Raw genomic sequence first — 16309 nt, forward strand, 5'->3', positions numbered from 1 at the left:
CACCCCACCTGGTGGGCGGCAGACAGCACAAGGATTTGAGTCCGCATTCCTATGACCTCATTCTCAGGCTGCTCCTGCCCAGTCAGTGTCCCCAGTGGCTCACGGGACAGCGAGGCCAGGGGACATCTGGGCAGCAGATGTTCGCCTTCTGCTTCCGCTTTCTGTCACTGCTTGTCCCCCTTGGCCAAATGGCTGTGAGTCTGCAAAGGCCTGGCTCTCTTTCTGCCTGCCTCTCCCTGCTGGCTCCGCTTTCCTCTGGTCCTGGTCTTGCTGCTCTCTGGCTGGATGTTCTCTCCGCCTCTCGGCCTCCCTGTCCCCTGCCTTCCCTGTCACTCCCTTCTCTCTGTCTTCCCTCCTTCTACTTCTCTCTCTCTCCCTCTTCTCTCCCTCTGCCCATCCCAGACAGCCTTCCCCACAGAGGGGCTCCTTGCCCCTCACCTGCCTGTGACATCACTCACCTGTGACATCACTGTGCCTTGTGCCCAGACACAACAAGCTGCCAGCGGCCGCTCTGACCGAAGTCTCTCCCTCTGCACTCTGCTGCTAATCTACCCAGCTGCAGGCCCCTGGCCAATTGCAAGAGCTTTATCAGGACCTGTGGGCATGGGAGCCCATCGGGGAGACTGGAAACTTTCCCTTCAAGCTGCAAATGTCCTTGTTGGCCTGGCTCCTGTCCCCATCTCTGACCACCGTGGCCCACCCTGACAGTCCAGCTGGGAGGCCTGGACCCCTCTCCTCTTGTTCTCTCTGCCTCCAAAAGCCTTTTAGGAGGTGGAAGGCCCCTCAGCGGGTGTCCTGTTTTGTACCTGGGGAAACTGAGAGCTGGGGAGGGTCTGTCATGTACATGGTGCTCCCCAGAGCCTAGAACTGTGGCTGGCACCCCACATCCCTTATGCTTCAGCTAGATCTGTGTCTTTGTTGCATAAATCAGCAGACGGGGCTCAGGAGGTGCAATGAGTAGTATCCCAGGCTCACACAGCTTAAGGATCAGCTTAGGGCTCCAACCACAAACTCTCTGACCCCAAAGCCCAAGATTACAGCCTCAGCCAGTAGCTAAAATAGTGTCAGACATCAGTCTGGTGTTTAACTGTATCTCTTGTCTGAGCATCCTGGCCTCCCCCAGCCTGGACAATCATAGGTCAGGACGCCTTTGCCTGCTGCCGAAGTGCCCTGGTTGTCAACCTGTTTCCCACCCTCCAGGGCAGAAGGAAGGGGCCTCCCAGCTCCCACAAGACTCCAGGAGAACTGAGAAGCAGGAAGGTCACAGCGCCAGCAGACACTCCAGCCTCCACAGCCCTGGCTGCCGCCCTGGACAGAATTAGCTGAGCGCCGGGAGGGGAGCGGGACTCGCTTCCTCCCTGGTCCCACACCCACGTGGGGCTCCTGCTGAGTCACCACGGGAGCTGAGGTGGGGCTGCCAGACAGCCTGGCCCACTTTCTCCTGGGCTTGGAAGCGCTGTGTTTGAGCTTGGGACTCAGGGAGGATGGGCAAACACCAGGAGCCCTAAAGAATTTCCTTCCTCCCAGGAATCTGGTCTCCAGACTCCCGGCCCTCCTGCTCCTTGCCTTCTGACCTCCAGCTTGACCCGGAAGGGTACAAAGGCTCTCATGCCTGACCCCACTGGGTGCAACACAACATTCTCTCTCTAGCCCCTCAGCCTGGGGGTGGCAAGGGCCCCTCCCATGGCCATACCTATGGCACACGAATCCCTTCTCCTGTCCCCTCCTGAGCCCTCCTTGAGGAAGCACTCATCAGTCCTCCTGCTCCATTCCTGCCGACCCCCTGACCGGAACCTGACAGGAACGCAGACTCTCCACACCTCCCTTCCTTCACCCCACATCTACCCTCCTTGTCTTCTGAACAGCTCACAGATGTGTCCATCATCTGCTCAGCCAAATGGCTACCACAGGGCCCTGACCAGACTCACTTTGCCATGGCTCCCAAAAGCCCATGTGTCCAAGGCTTGGTTCCCAGCCCATGGAGCTGCTGGGAGGTGGAGGAGCCTTTGGAGGTGGGGCATAGTAGAAGGAAGTTAGGCCCCTGGAGGGGATATCTCTATACCCCCTCTGATACCCTCTCCAGGGGACCTTAACTTCTTCCTCTCTCCCTTTGCTTCCTGCCTAACGTGAGATGAACTGCTTCTTCCAGCACTCACCCCACCATGATGTGCTGTCTCACCAAAGGCCCAGAGCAATTAGCTAGGAACTGAAACCTCCAAAGCCGTGAGCCAAAAGTAAGCCTTTCCTCTTCTTAGGCTAACATGTCTCAGATATTTGTTACAGTAACCGGAAGCTGAAACACAGGGTAGGGGTAGATCTTTCCATAAATGCAAACCGTATCATGATACCACCACTTAAAATTCCTTCGTGGCTCTTACTTGTCCTAGAATCCAAACCAACTCCTTACTGAAGCCTCAACCCGCAGGCCCAATAGGCCCAGACGGATTGTAGACACTTCCTCAAAAACCCAGCCCCGTTACCGAGTGGGAGACCCAGCTGCCCTTGGGGCCATTCCTAACCACAAAACCCCCAGCATCAGCTTGTGGGTGGATGTCTCTGCTTCCAGGCCAGAAAGCCACCCCGGCCCCCAGCAACAGGTCCAGTATCAGCCCGGCCACCAGCCCAGTGCACAAAGCCTCCGGGAAGACAGCCGTGCCTCTTCTCATAAACCCTGGCCGGCCCTGGAGGTGGCCAGTAAATCAGTGCTTATCTCCCACTGGTCTGGGAGGCCCAGGACTCCGTACACTTAATCCTCTGAAGACAGCCTGCAGCCCACTCGTGCAGTTAATCCCGAGCTGTGTACACAGCACATCTGGAAGGAGTCAGGCGTGGGAGCATTCACGTAGGCTGCTCAGGATGTGGTCGGAGAAGCTGCCGAGGGATCAATTTGTCCCCAAGCCAGGAGCCAGCCTGGGACATGCATGGGGTATGCTGCTCAGTAGATGGGTTTAGAGGGTGGAATCTAAGGGACCCAAAGTGACCTTGAGAAGTTGCTGCCCAGCCCCTGTCCTCCTAAATCTGGGCCAGCACAGCCCATCTTTGGGGGCAAGGGCCAGCCTGGAGGCACCACTCTCTGCTCTGGCACATTGAGGTACCTAGCAGGTGGCAGCTCAAAGAACCTCCCCAACAGTGCCCACCTGCCTGGGGGAAGGTAGAACAAGAGAGCAGGGACCCAGGCTTATCTGCCTCTTGATCCCTTCTTTTAACCCCTAGGCTTTGCTCCCTCCTCCATCTCTCTGTCAGATGAATGAGGAGAACACATCACCAGGACCTTAAAGTCATACCAGGTACATGAGACCCAGCAGGCCATCTCGGCAGGAACCTTCGAGCCCTTGGCTGCTGGGGTTTAATACGAATAGCAATCAATGTGCTGACTTCATTTTACTGAGCACCTACTAAGTGTGCTAGGACACTGAGGGACGCTTTGTGAGCCTCACCTGCCCCAAAACCTGTCAGACGGACTTCTTCATGCCATTTCAGAACTGAGAAGCTGAGGCCCAGCCAGGCTGAGAGCTTCCCCAAGGTCATGTGGCTAGTAAAGGACAGAGATGAGGTCTGAACCCAAATTAAGAATCAAATGCTCTTTCTTTTACACTTCACAGCCCCCACTTAGCAAATGTCCTTAGATCTCTGACCCCACACCTACCCAGGGCCTCCATTCATTATCTATAAAACAAGGATCTTGGTACTGATGTTGACAAAGTCTCCTGTCCTGCTTTAAAGACTCTGTAGTTGAGACAGCCAAGTGTTCCTTCCCAGGTCTGGGGATAATAAAAAGCAGCATGACTTGGTTCCATGCTGTGTGGCTCTAGGAAAGTTACTTTGACTCCCTGAGCTGTGATCGAATCCTGATAAAACGGCAATAATAAAACTTTCATTGCAGGGAATTTGGGGCCAGGGGTCCTGAAGAAGGGATCTCTGGGGACCCCATACAGCTCTAAGATCTCTGGATCTAGGGCTCAATTTACCGTCCTGCCCCTGCCACCCAAGAGCAAGACCAGATTCTTCCTGACTGCAACAAGTTTTCCCAAGCCTCACAGTGACTCAGAGCCCTGCTTGGTGTTGGGCAGACCAGGTTCAAAGGGCTTCTCTGGTCCTTGTCTGGAACATGGGGTTTGTATTATCACCCTGCTCTGGAGGGGACCGTGAACGCAACAACAAACAGCAATGTGGATATGGTACCTGGCACGCAGTAGGTGCTCAGTAAAACTCAAACAGTGATTTTCTGTGGAAGCCGCCATGTCCTTGTCCCACAGTGGGGCCTGAGAGGGAGGCTGGGCCCCATCCTCCTCCCCAGCATCCCCACAGCCTCTACAGAGTCTCGGCAAAGCATCCTTCACAGTTTATTAAAGCCTTTCAGTGGGGTGTTCAGGGCACTGAAGCTTAAGCCAGAGGTGGCCTGGCTGTGCGACCTCCAGGCTTCTGTCTCTACTTCTGGGACCTGCAGGTCAGCCGACTCTGCCGTGCAGGAGAACAGCCTAACTGGTGGGCCTGGAAAGCCAGCCAGCAGTGGTCCTTCATCCTCATTTCACAGATGAGAAGACTGAGATTCCAACTTGGAGATCTTCCCCTAAGCACCCAGCAATCCAGTGAGTTGATGGAAGAGGAGTCCGAGCTGGGCTTCCGGCTTCTCCTCCCCCGGTTTTCCCTGAAATCTGTTCCCAGTCTCTGGGAGCTGGGTTTAATTCCAGCTCCTGCACTTCCTGGCTGAGTGACCTTGTATAAGTTGCTCCACCTTTCCTCTCTAGCACCCACCTCAAGGCGCTGTGAAGAGCAGTGAGACCAGCCTGGTGACGCACTCGCTGTGATTGTGTCGCTGTGTCAGTAACATGAGAAAGAGGGGGCCTGCCATAGGGTGGAACTGACACGCTCCCGGCTCCTCAGTTCCCCTTCCTGGCCTTTCCTTGGGTACCTTCTACCCGAGCACATCTGGCCCAGGGCTGCCCCACCTGGGCCCCTCACTGGCTGCCCCACAGTGGCACCTTGTTACTGAGACTCCTGGCTCCTGTAGGACAGGAAGTGAGTTCAGCATGGGCCCGGCCCAGTGTGGTCAGAAAACAGAGGTTCTATTGGAGGGCAGGGTGGGGTCTCCCAGGCAGGCTGACTCAACCCCTCCAGGAGGCTGAAAAGCTTCTGACACTGGACTAAGCTCCCAGGGCCAAGCACTCCTCCCTCTGCTCCTCTGATCCTCCTGTCTCCTTTCCTCCCTCCTTCCAGGAAATATTTACTGAACACCTACTATATGCGGGGCCCAGATGAGCCCAGGGACACAGCAGAGAACAGAACAGACACATTCTGCCCCTGGGAGGGGGCCTGAGGGTACCCAACAGATAAGTAAATTCATACATGACAAAGAACGCAAGGGCTCTGGAAGCCAACTGCCATACACTGGCTGTGTGACCTTTGGCAAGTCACCATACTTCTCTGTGCCTCAATTTCCCTATCCGAAAAATAGGGGTGCTAGTAGCTCCTCCCCGACAGGGGGTTTACAAGGATTAAATGAATTTATGTTGGTAATGGTTTAGAAGCATGTCTTGTTCACGGGAAGCATTGTGTAAATGTTGGGAAAATAAATGAATATAATAGCACATAGTAAGATGTACAGGAAATAAACTGTAAAAAGGAGCAGAGCATAGAAAGTTAGGGGCCACAGGTTTAGGAAGAGGTGATATTTGAATGGAGACCTAACTAAGGGAGAGGGAGGCATGCACCTATCTGATGGAGAAGAATTTCAAGCAGTGGGAATGACAAGTGCAAAGGTCCTGAGACAGCAGCAGAATTAACAGCTACAAGAAATGGCACAGGCTCCTGCATTCATCCATTCACTAAAAAAGCTGTGAATGGGCACTTTCTATGTGCTGCCTCCTTCCTAGAGCTGTTAGAGTAAGTTGATCCCATCCCTGCCCTCCCAGCGGGGTGGGGATCAAGATGTGATCTAAAGTCTGAACTTCCTGCAAACTGGCCATGCAGAACTATATTCGCGATAGGGTGGGGTTTGCCACAGTCCTCACCCTTCCCTGTTGTCCCCTGGACTCTAGGCCAATAAGTCACCTTGAGTTAATCATGCTGTTTACCCTGGTCTCTGCTGTTGCAGAAAGAAGAGCAGTCCAGTGAGAAGGATGAAGCGAGCCATTCCTGCTTTCAGCTTTCATGAGAGGGCACACATGTCATTGCAGAAGTGAACAACACACATTCAGCATTCGTGTCTCCCGTTGGGCCCAGCTGGTTGCTGAGTTGTGGCCCTGGGTCGGTCCAAAGTGAAGGGAAAGTGGCTGGGAGACAAGGGGGAGCTCGTGGAGGAGGTGGTGTCTGAGCTGAGTTTGGAGAGCACAAAGCCTTTGCCAGATGGAGCAACAGGGAGGAGGGCTGTGTGTGCCAAGTCACAGGGGCTTGATGAAGTGGGGTTGGCATGGGTGTGACAGGGACATACTGAGGAGAGAAGAGGGGTTCAGATTGTATGGCCCCCTGAAAGTCATCAACTGTCTGCTGTGGGCAGTGGGAGCCATGGATGGTTTTAAGCACTGGGTACTCATCCCTCTAGAAGGATTCCGGTTCCTACCTGGATGTGTGTTGAGGACCACACAGGAGCAAAGGAGAATGGAAGAGAAGGACAGTGAGGGCCTGGTGAGCTGAAGGTGAGGAACAATCTTTTGAGGTTCCGGGAACCTGTGTTTCTCTCAGAGAACTGTGGAGTTTGTCAATCTCATTTTTCTTCAAGATTTTCCTTAGTAGCATATGAGTGGGTTTGTTTCCAGAGCCATATCCATAGCAACCACCAATGCTCCAAGAAAGGTCTTGAAAGAGCAGATGAATGAGGACCAGAGACACTCAGATGAGTCCTCCCAGGAGAAGCCAGTCCCTGGCCTTGAGCCCCGCCTCCCACCAGAGTCCCTGATGCTGCAGATGAAATCTGGTCACCATGGAGATGCCGATTCCCCATTCCCAGGCCTAACTGACCCCGGCCCTTCAGCAGAGGCAGGGGAGAGATGCGAGGAAGATGGTGCTGAGAGTCACAGCCAGACCTGAGCTTGAAAGGCTGGCGGGCACTTCCCAGGACAGGTGCAGGAAGCACCAGGAGATGAAGGAGCAACCTGTGAGGTCGGAGTTCTGGATCCCGGAAAGGCATCCCTAGGCCCCAAATGATGCTGCCATCTTTACTGTGGTGCCTGGAATCTAGTTTGAGTTCTAGGGCTCACCCCCGCCACCCCACCCCACCCCAGTACAATGCAGGGGAAGGCAGGGTTGGAGAGGAAGAAGGAGCAGGAGGAGGAAGGTGTCAAGAGAAAGAGAAAGGGGCTTTGGGGCCGAGATTATACAACAAAATGACAGCAGGATCAGAATTGGACATCAGCTCTTCTTACTTCATCAGATCCGGTCAGTGGTTGCTGGGTGGAAGTAAGTGTGTGTGTGTGTGTGTGCGTGTGTGCATGCATTAGCATTTACATGTGCCTGGAGAGGCTGTGGAGGGGACAGGGAGCACAGAGGAGGGGGGAAGCACCAGGAGGGAAAGTGGGGTCCCTCCCTGGGCAGGAGCACCAGTTCCCTTCTCCTGGGCCAGCCCAGAGAGAGCGGGAACCTGGGGTTACTGCATGAGGACAGGGCCTCTGGGCTCCTGGGAAGTCCTGGGTGGGTTCAGTAAAGGGTTTCTGGGAGGCCTCAGAGCACAAGTGCTCCAAGTCCAGCCCATTCCTTGTGCTCAGGGAGCCCAGTGCCCCCAACATGGGACTCAAGGCCCCCTGGGCTTTGCTCTGTGAGTTCCTCTGTCTATTCTTTTCTTTTCTTCCTCTCTTTCTTTCTCCCTCTCTCTCTCTTTCTCTCTTTCTCTCTTTCAATACTGGGGATTGAACCCATCCCTTTTCATCTTTTTTGTTTTGAGACAGGGTCTCATTAAGTTGCTCAGGCTGGGCTTAAAGTTGAGATCCTCCTGCTTCAGCCTCCAGAACAGCAAGGGTTACAGGTGTGCACCATCACTCCTGGCTCAGGGTGTGGTGCGCTTTTCACAAGAGTCCCCTGGCTCCTCCCACCCTCACTGTGCCCTGTGCACTAATCACACAGGGCAGGCCCCAAATGACAAGAAGAAAGAACAACCCCATGAGGGGTGTCTGGCCCACCTCACAGATTCTCAGTCCAGGCCACCAGCCAGCCCCAGGGAGCCAGGGCTCAAAGTCAGATCTACAGGTGCCCAAGGCCCGTGCTGTGATAGAAGCCCCAGGCACTTTTTAAAATGCCCCTATGTCCTGTCACAGCGACTCAGCAGCCCCAGACAAGGCTGTGAGATGTGTCCACTTGGTTTCCCTTCCTTCCTCTCCCTCACAGCGAGTCCTGCTGAGGACTCAGAAGGGCTCACCCACTGCCCATTGCCCATGAGAAGATCGCAAGCCAGGGACTGCACAGGACTTTAGGCCCGGGGTAGGCACCACCTGTCCCACCCCGCCTCCCCTCAGAATGAGCCCTCAGGGCGGATGCCCCTGATCCCAATTTTCAGATGTGGAAACTGAGGCACACACAGCCAGGCCACTGACCCATGATCCCACAGCTAGGGAGAGGTGAGAGGAGGATTTGAATCTGGACTGTTCTAACTCCACAGTCCACAACTCTGATGACCATGACTGTCCTTTGTGTATGGTCTGTGGCTGGTCCCCTGGGCACAGAGCCTGCCATCCTGCATTGGTTGCCCACACCTGTGCCCAGGTCTGGCAGGTGAGCAACACAACGCACATCTGCACCCCCACCCCACGAGACCCTCGGTGACCCCAACTCACTCTGGACAGCGCAGGCTGAGAGGCAGGAGGGGGTGCTGTGGGTCTGCCCATCCCAGGCCATCCTGAGAGACCCCAGAGCCCTAAGGTGCCTGGCACCCAGCCCAGGCTGCCTGTCCCAGGCGAAGGAACCTTGGGCTGCCAGGCAGTTCCCGCCCCTGGAAATTTCCTAAATCCAGCCCAGGCAGCTGGCAAATGGGCTGGCACAGCTGCCAGCAGCCAGGATGATGGGGTTTGAGAGCCCATGCTGTTCCCAGGCCCTGGGGAGGAGGCACAGGCTGCCCTGTGCTGTCACCCCTTCCAAGGCGAAGCCCAATTTTGACCCTGGAGGGATCTGGCTGGGAAAACTGCCCTCCACCCTCTGAGGCAAACAGAAAGCTGGTGTGAGACCAGAGGAGGTTCCAGGATCCTGGTGGAGAGGCTCTAGGGTCTGCGGGTTTGCCACCCTCATGTTAAAGAAAAGTCTCAGGGCCACATCACACCCAGATGCCAGCTCCCACCTGCCCCCTGGCTCGCTGTGTCGTCCTGGGCACCAGACACAGTCGCTCCATCTGCAAAGCCGGCTGCGTGAGGCCGCACCCGGTCTGCAAAGGATGTCACAGGCAAACCAGGACAGGCTGGTCACTCCAAGTACCCACAGAGACAAGCATGCCCTGTGGCTTGAGGCTTAAAGAGAGGCACTCGGAAGTCAGAAATTTGAATCCCTGGCCAGCAGAACTTCTAGAGAGACTCATCAAGTTCTTAGGAAGCACTTCCTGTTTCACTAAACCGAACTTGAACAACCTGCTGTGTTCATCTCAAGCCTGGTTCAAGTCCCTGGAGTCACATAGATCATATCCGCCACCTCTCTCCAACGGTGGTGCACCCACTTCCTCACTTTGTCCTTAGCAAGCACTTTTTCTGCAACTTTTTTTTTTGGCAGTATTAGGGATTGAATTTAGACCCTTCCCACTGGGCTATATCCCCACCCATCCACCCTCTTTTATTTTTATTTTTTATTATGAGACAGAGTCTCACTAAGTTGCCCAGGCAGGGCTCAAACTTGCGATCCTCCTGCCTCAGCCTCTGGTAGTCTTGGGATTGCATTATTCTTACCCCCTTGCCAGCTGGCCTGCACTGGGTCAATCAATGGAGTCGCTTTCTCTGGAGAGTCTTTCTTGTAGGTTTGTCGATTTGTTTGTTTGCCTAGGGACTGGTTTGGCCCTGAAAGAGGTGAAGAGTTCAAAAGAGGTTCGATCCATGGGGAACGGAAATGAAAAGTGAGAGTGAAAGGAGATAGGAGGATGTGGGCTGGGGACAGACCTGGAGCCAGAACTGAGGGGGAAATGCACACAGTAAGAAATGTCCTAAACGCTGACGAAGGTATGCTGCGCACTGGACTCCAGTCTGACGGGCAGACCAGCTACACAGGTAGCCGAGAACAGCCCCCTGGAATGGAGGCTCCCTGATGCCAGAGCTGCTTCCTCCAGAGGCCTGCACAGCGGGGACCCTTTGGGTCTGACCACGCCCAGCCTTGAGTTCCCGGATGTTGTGAAGGCTCCAGTGATGTTGTCCAGTACAGCAATTCAGAAAAAGACACTTTCCCCCAGACAAGCCAGGGGAGGGGGTGACTGTTCAATTCCATCTAGACACACTCTTGTACCATGGCTGGTTTAATCTCAAGAAATTTCTGGAACATCTGAGAGAGGGCCTGAAGTCGTCCTCCTGTGATTGCCTCTCTCTACACTCGTGAGGGACAGGCCTGGCGTCCTCACACATGGCCGTTAACATGTTCTATGAAACACGAACCTGAGGAGGACACAGACCTCAGATACGCCCCACTTACGTACTCACGGAGCCTGCCTCTTGTGGTCTAGGAGCCCTGTCTGGACTATAAGTTGTTCAAGAGCCCCTCCCTCTCTGTCCTGGAGGAGAGGGCACCAATGGAATAAAAGCCCCGTGTCCTGCCCTTGCCTCCTACTTTGTGCTGGGCCCTGTGCTAAGCTCTGGTCCTACGTCATTGGACTCCCATAAGGGCCCTCTAAGGCAGGTGCTGCTATGATCCTCATTTGACAGATGGGGAAACTGAGGCTCAAACAGCTATTTAAGAGGGTAGCTGCGTGCCAGTCACCTGTGTCAGGAACTGCCAAGGATTCAGATAGCACTTGCTTCTTCACGGAAACGACTCTTCCAGTTCCCTCTGTCATCCAGGGGTAAAGACTGAGCCTTAGGTCCCAGGTAAAAGGCACGGTGCGGGGACCCAGAATCAGGGGAGAGGACTGTGGATGTACCAGGAAGGCAGATTTGTGCCCCAGGTCCCCTTGGTGGCCCCAAAGGTGGAGCTGGACTCTGTGGGTCCTCCTAGAAAGACAGCAGGGCAGCAACAGGCCAGCTGGAGGGTTCCAGAGTTGCCTGGATCTCAGCGATGGAAGCCTGAGACCTCAAGGACCATGTTGTGGAGGTGAGTGGCATACTTGGGCAGCCCCTGGCAATGCCCCCTTTTTGTGGAGTTAGTGGGGATGGAACCCAGGAACTCCACTCTGAGCTACATCCCCACCTCCTTTTTATTTTTTACTTTGAGACAAGGCCTCACTAGGGCACTAAGTTGCCCAGGCTCAAACTTGTCATCCTCCTGCCTCAGCCTCCCAGAGTGCTGGGATTACTGGCCTGTACCACCAGGCCTGGCTTTTTTTTTTCTACTTGTCTTCATCTCTGAAATAAAGCAGTGCCAAAATTCCTGGAGTGCCAAAGCCCTTCCCTCTGTCAACTGGCCCCAGCCTTCCTGGACTTAGGAAAGGGTCCAAAGGAATTTTCCACCCTCCGCTCAAGAACCCAGCCTGCTGGCATCAGGACTCCCCCCTCCCGGGCAGGAGTCCAGTCTCCTTCTGTGTAACACTCATGGTCCTCCCCAGCCACCTCCCAAGGCCTAAGCGGCAGACAAAGAAGTCTTTGTCTCCCTCCTCCCTGCCTCCTTGTCCTCCTGCAAAGAACTCAGCCCATGACATCTCCGGCAGAGCACCCTCCACGCACACCCTTCATACTGCTGCCTCGCTGAGGCCTGGGAACCACAGCTGTCAACCTCAGGATCCTCCCTCTCTCTCTCTTTGCCTCCCAACTACCCTGACGACCGCCTCCCCGCACAACTCACAGGCAAAGACAGCAAAGCTCAGAGGGCTCAAGCAATCTGCCCAGGGTCACACAGCTTGAACGTGGAGAAGCCAGGACTTGAAGCCAAAGCCATGTTCAAGGTGTGGTGGTGAAGGGTGCAGATGATGGAGCCAGATGCCCAAGTTCCAGTGCCAGTTCTGCCACATAGTACCTGTGGGAGCTCTCCGTGTTTAAATTCTGTGCCTCCATTTCCCTATCTGTAAAATGGAGCGGTAATACTGTGTATTTCATAGAGTTGATATTCGGTATAATAAGAGAAGGAATGTAAAACACATGGAACTATGATGCATGGGCCATAATAAATCTTCAACAAGTTAACTAATATTATTGCTCTTGTTGCTATTAAGTGTAATTACCAGTCTTTCTATTATATGACGTTACATCAGGCATGGACTGGGGTACAATTGTAAGGGAGTGAATTTTAAAGACTTCCTCCCAGGGCTCCTTTCACACTGAGGTATAAATATCTGATGACAGAGTGTGTATTTCTCATTCATACACTGGCAAGCCCCTGCTGAGCACCTGTTATCTGCCAGGTGTCAGGACAGGAGCTGGAGATACAAATATGCAGTTCCTGCTCCATGAAACCCGAAGCCATGTAGGAGAGACAGGCAGGAGCCATCACAGGAAGCTCAGGGTGCTAGGGATTGCTCAGGCACTGTGCCAACTCCAGCCGCAGAGTCAGGGGAGGCTCTGTTTGAAGGAAGAAAAGCCAAGGCTGGGAGGAGCTCAGGCCAAGGTTTCAGCCTGGGCCAGCCGCAGAGGAGCCACACTGGTGCGCATTCACGTACTACAGCCAGAGAGGCAGCTCGGCACCCGAACTGGGCTTTTAAGATTTTGTTGTGGTGGTGGTGGTGGCAGAAGTACTGAGGAATGAACCCAGGGCCTTGACACTGGCCTACAGGCCCAGCCCTTTTTTATTTTTTGTTTTGAGAAAGGGTCTAAGTCTCTAAATTGCCAGACTGGGCTCGAACTTGAGATCCTTCTGGGATTACAGCTGGGATTCAAGGTATTGGTGGTGGAAACTCAGACAGATGTGGAGTTGTAGCAGATCTTATGGACCTTGGTGTCTCCCTAAAACCCTAAAGGGGGGCCCAATGAGGGAGGAGCCCTCTGCCTCCCTGGCCAGCCTCCAGGAGGTGGGCAGCAGGAAGGCTTAGGGTTCTCTCTCCTGAGCTCCACCAGGATACCTAACCCCTGCAGGCATCTGGGACACACAATGAACACCCGGCTGGCCCCAAGTACCAGCCTCACAAGACCGTCCTGAGTGCTGGGCTACCAAGGGGCAGAGCCCTCTCCTTCCTTTTTCTTCTTCCCCCTCCCGCAGTGCCTTGGCCAGGGCCCACCCTGCAGGGACAGGAGCCCACAGCTGTCTGGGCCCGCCCTCATCCACTAGCCCCACCCACTGCCTGTCTCCTTCATTCTTTTTTTGTTGTTGTTGTTACCGTGGATCAAACTGAGGACCTTGGGCTTGTGAGCCAGGCATGTTGCCACTGAGCTAAATCCCCAGCCCTCTTTCCTTTATTCTGTAAGGAAGTAGAAGCACCAGATCCCTGAAGCTCCAACAAGGTCCTATTTAAAGAAACACAGTCCAACCTTAGAAGCAGCCTGTATGCCCATCAACAGATGAATGGATAAAGAAAGTGTGATATTTATACACAATAGAATACTACTCAGCCATAAGGAAGGATAACTTTGAGTCATTTGTAGAAAAATGAATGCACCTTGGGACTATAATGCTTAGTGAATGAAATACACCAGATTCAGAAGGTTAAATGTTCCATGGTGTCTTTTAAATGAGAAACCCAAAGTATAAATAATGTGAAGACCAAAAATAAAGACAGATGATAGGAAACAGGGAGATAGGCTTTGTGGAGTTGGCAAAGGTACCTGAGGATGGAGGATAGACGGGGAGAGGGGGAAAGGGAAATAAAAATGATTAAGAAGCCATATGTATATGTACCAATTCCCCACATGAATGTGTTTATTGTGTCACAAATGTGTACTAACAAACAAACAAAATAACAAAAACTGAAGTGACCCAGTCTGTCATCAAAGATACCCAAAGGGCACGGTGGTGGATGGGCTGGTGTCCAGGGCAGAGCCCCTTTGTGAGCCAGGGCCCCGCCCAACACCTGCATCAGCTCACAGCTGCTCTCTTCCCCTGAGACCAGCCCTCAGCCTGTCCCTCACCAGCCACGTCCCAGGGCTGCCTGTGAGGCCGGTCCCCACCCGAGGCCCAGGCTTGCTGGGCTCCCTCCCTGCCTCCCTCCCTCCTTGCTGTGGTGTGAGTATGCTGCGTTCTTTCCAAAACTCAAGCTGAAATTCTTTTCTTCTTACAATATTAACAGGTAGGGTCTTTAAGAGGTGACTAGGGCCCCGTGCTCCTGAGTGGCTGATCCCTTTGTGGGATCAGTGGCTCGGCTGCAGCGTGTCTGCCGCAAGAGCCTATTCTCGGGGCTTCTGACCAACTCCCTGTCTCTTGTTCTGCGCTGCCGGGGACCCTGCCAAGAAATGATGGCCATCTCCAGAGCCAGCCCCTGGACCTTTGACTAGAATCATGAGCCAAAACAAATCTCTTTTCTTACAACTTACCCACACTGTGGTGCTGTTTATTAGCAACCGAAAACAGACAGGGATGCTCCCCATCTGCTGAGAGTAGAGCTAGGACCCAGGGAAGGGAGTGTTCACAAATCTTGGGAGCCCCAACTCAATAATGAAAAGAAATAGTAAGATTTTTAAAAATTAAAATTAATGCAAAAACGCATGATGAGCAAAATCTCAACATTTTCAATAAAATGAGGTCCAACCCTGCCCTGGCACAAGTCAGCTTTGCTCGCCTCACCCTCGTGTCAACTCTGCCTTCACCCAAATCCCTGCCTCAGGCTCCGCCTCGGGGGAGCTGGGTCTAAGACAAGAGTCCAGGCCCGAGCCCATGACAGGGCTTCCACAGTGTTTTTTTACTCATTCTTCTCAAGCTCTGGGTGCCCAGGCTCTTGAAGGAAAGGTGTCTTTGGCCAGGAAACATGTCCCTGCTGCCCAGCCACAGATGGAGGAGGATAGACAGGCTGAGGGCTCACCAAGGTGGCACTTTTGCAAATGTTGTGATTAAGGCTATTTGGGTTCAAACCCTGGCTCTTCCATTCACCAGTTGTGTGACCTTTGGCAAGTTATTTCACCTCTCTATCCCTTGACAATCCATGAATTCTCTACCCTAAGTTTCTCCAAATGAGCCTCTGTCCTTTGCTAGAGTTGACCAAAGGCTTCTGAGAGCCACGATTTCCCATTGAAATATACGAGGGGTGTTACTGGTGCTGAATCTAAAATGCCCAAACTTTTTCTAAAAGCATATATCCTCAAAATAACTGTTTTAAAAATAAATTCATGACCTCAAAATAAGTTTAGTGAAAATTTGGTTTTCCCTAAAGGAAAGAGAGATAATGCCCCTAGATCCTGTTTCCCGAAGTATGGGGTGGGGGTGCTCCTGTACTGTGAGGGTCATATTTGGCCTCCCACGAGTGTTTTGTGTTTTGCTTTTGGCAACCATGACATGCTGGGTGCAGGGGTGTGGGCTATAGGCATGCATGTCCTAGACAGCTGAGATACCCCCCCAGGGCCTGGACACAGTCTGATCACAGCCAGCTCCCAGAGGGAAGACCCCACCAAGAACCCAGGGGCGCCAGAGGCCTCCAGGACCCCCCACTGGGAACAGGCACCAGAGCACTGCTGGGGGGTTCATGGTGGGCACCCTGCATTCCTGCCCAAGTCCCACCTTCCCAAATCCAGTGTCTTTGCTTTTTTATTTTTATTTTTTCCCCAGTGCTGGGGTTTGAACCCAGGGCTGTCACACTGAATTACATCCCTGCCACTTTTTTTATTTTTCATTTTGAGATACTGTCTTGCTAAGTTACTCTGGCTGGGCTTGAATTTGCAATCCTCCTGCCTCAGCCTCCCAGAGCTCTGGGATTACAGGCATGTGCCACTACGCCTGGCTGCCAATTTCTTTTCTTCAAACAACTCACTATGGAAAATATCAAAAACCTTAAGAAATAAAGGAAAATTTTCTCTCCTATAAAAAGCCCCCACCTCATGGCCCTGAGAGGAAGTATTGTTCTCACTTCCATTTTCCAAATGAAGACACCAAGGCTGCCTTGCAGAAAAGCCAATGAGTTTGAAACAAAACCATCCTGCCTCTCCAAACACACTTCCTCCACACCAACAGGGTTGGCACCCCACCCTCTCGCCTACCCACTTCCAATGCCCATGCGCGGAAGGTAGGGACACCCAGCACGGAAAGGCAATGCCACCCATGCAGTCAAGAGTGACAGGGACCCCGGGATCCTCATCCAGGACACAGATGCAGCCAGAGTAACCACTTCTGTCCCCAGGCTCTGTGAGAAAGG

At 53.4% G+C, this 16309-nt stretch overlaps 1 protein-coding gene and 1 long non-coding RNA gene across 5 annotated transcripts in view; one reads left to right on the forward strand and one right to left on the reverse strand.

The window, feature by feature from the left end:
- Cmklr1 (chemerin chemokine-like receptor 1) overlaps positions 1–16309 on the reverse strand; it is a 185699-nt gene that overhangs the window by 18708 nt on the left and 150682 nt on the right. The window lies entirely within an intron of this gene.
- On the forward strand, positions 185–12193 carry LOC110348879 (uncharacterized). 2 transcript variants are annotated; one of them, XR_002394469.2, is made up of 5 exons: positions 185–1408; positions 2150–2234; positions 2567–2926; positions 3214–4589; positions 5218–12193. It is a non-coding gene; the product is annotated as an uncharacterized LOC110348879 (long non-coding RNA). The 2 variants fall into 2 exon arrangements; XR_015446287.1 differs by having other exon boundaries at positions 2567–4589.

This window comes from Heterocephalus glaber, unplaced genomic scaffold (assembly GCF_053883595.1).
Source record: "Heterocephalus glaber isolate CG9 unplaced genomic scaffold, H.glaber_assembly_v1.0 deba00001687, whole genome shotgun sequence".
Taxonomy (NCBI): domain Eukaryota; kingdom Metazoa; phylum Chordata; class Mammalia; order Rodentia; family Bathyergidae; genus Heterocephalus; species Heterocephalus glaber.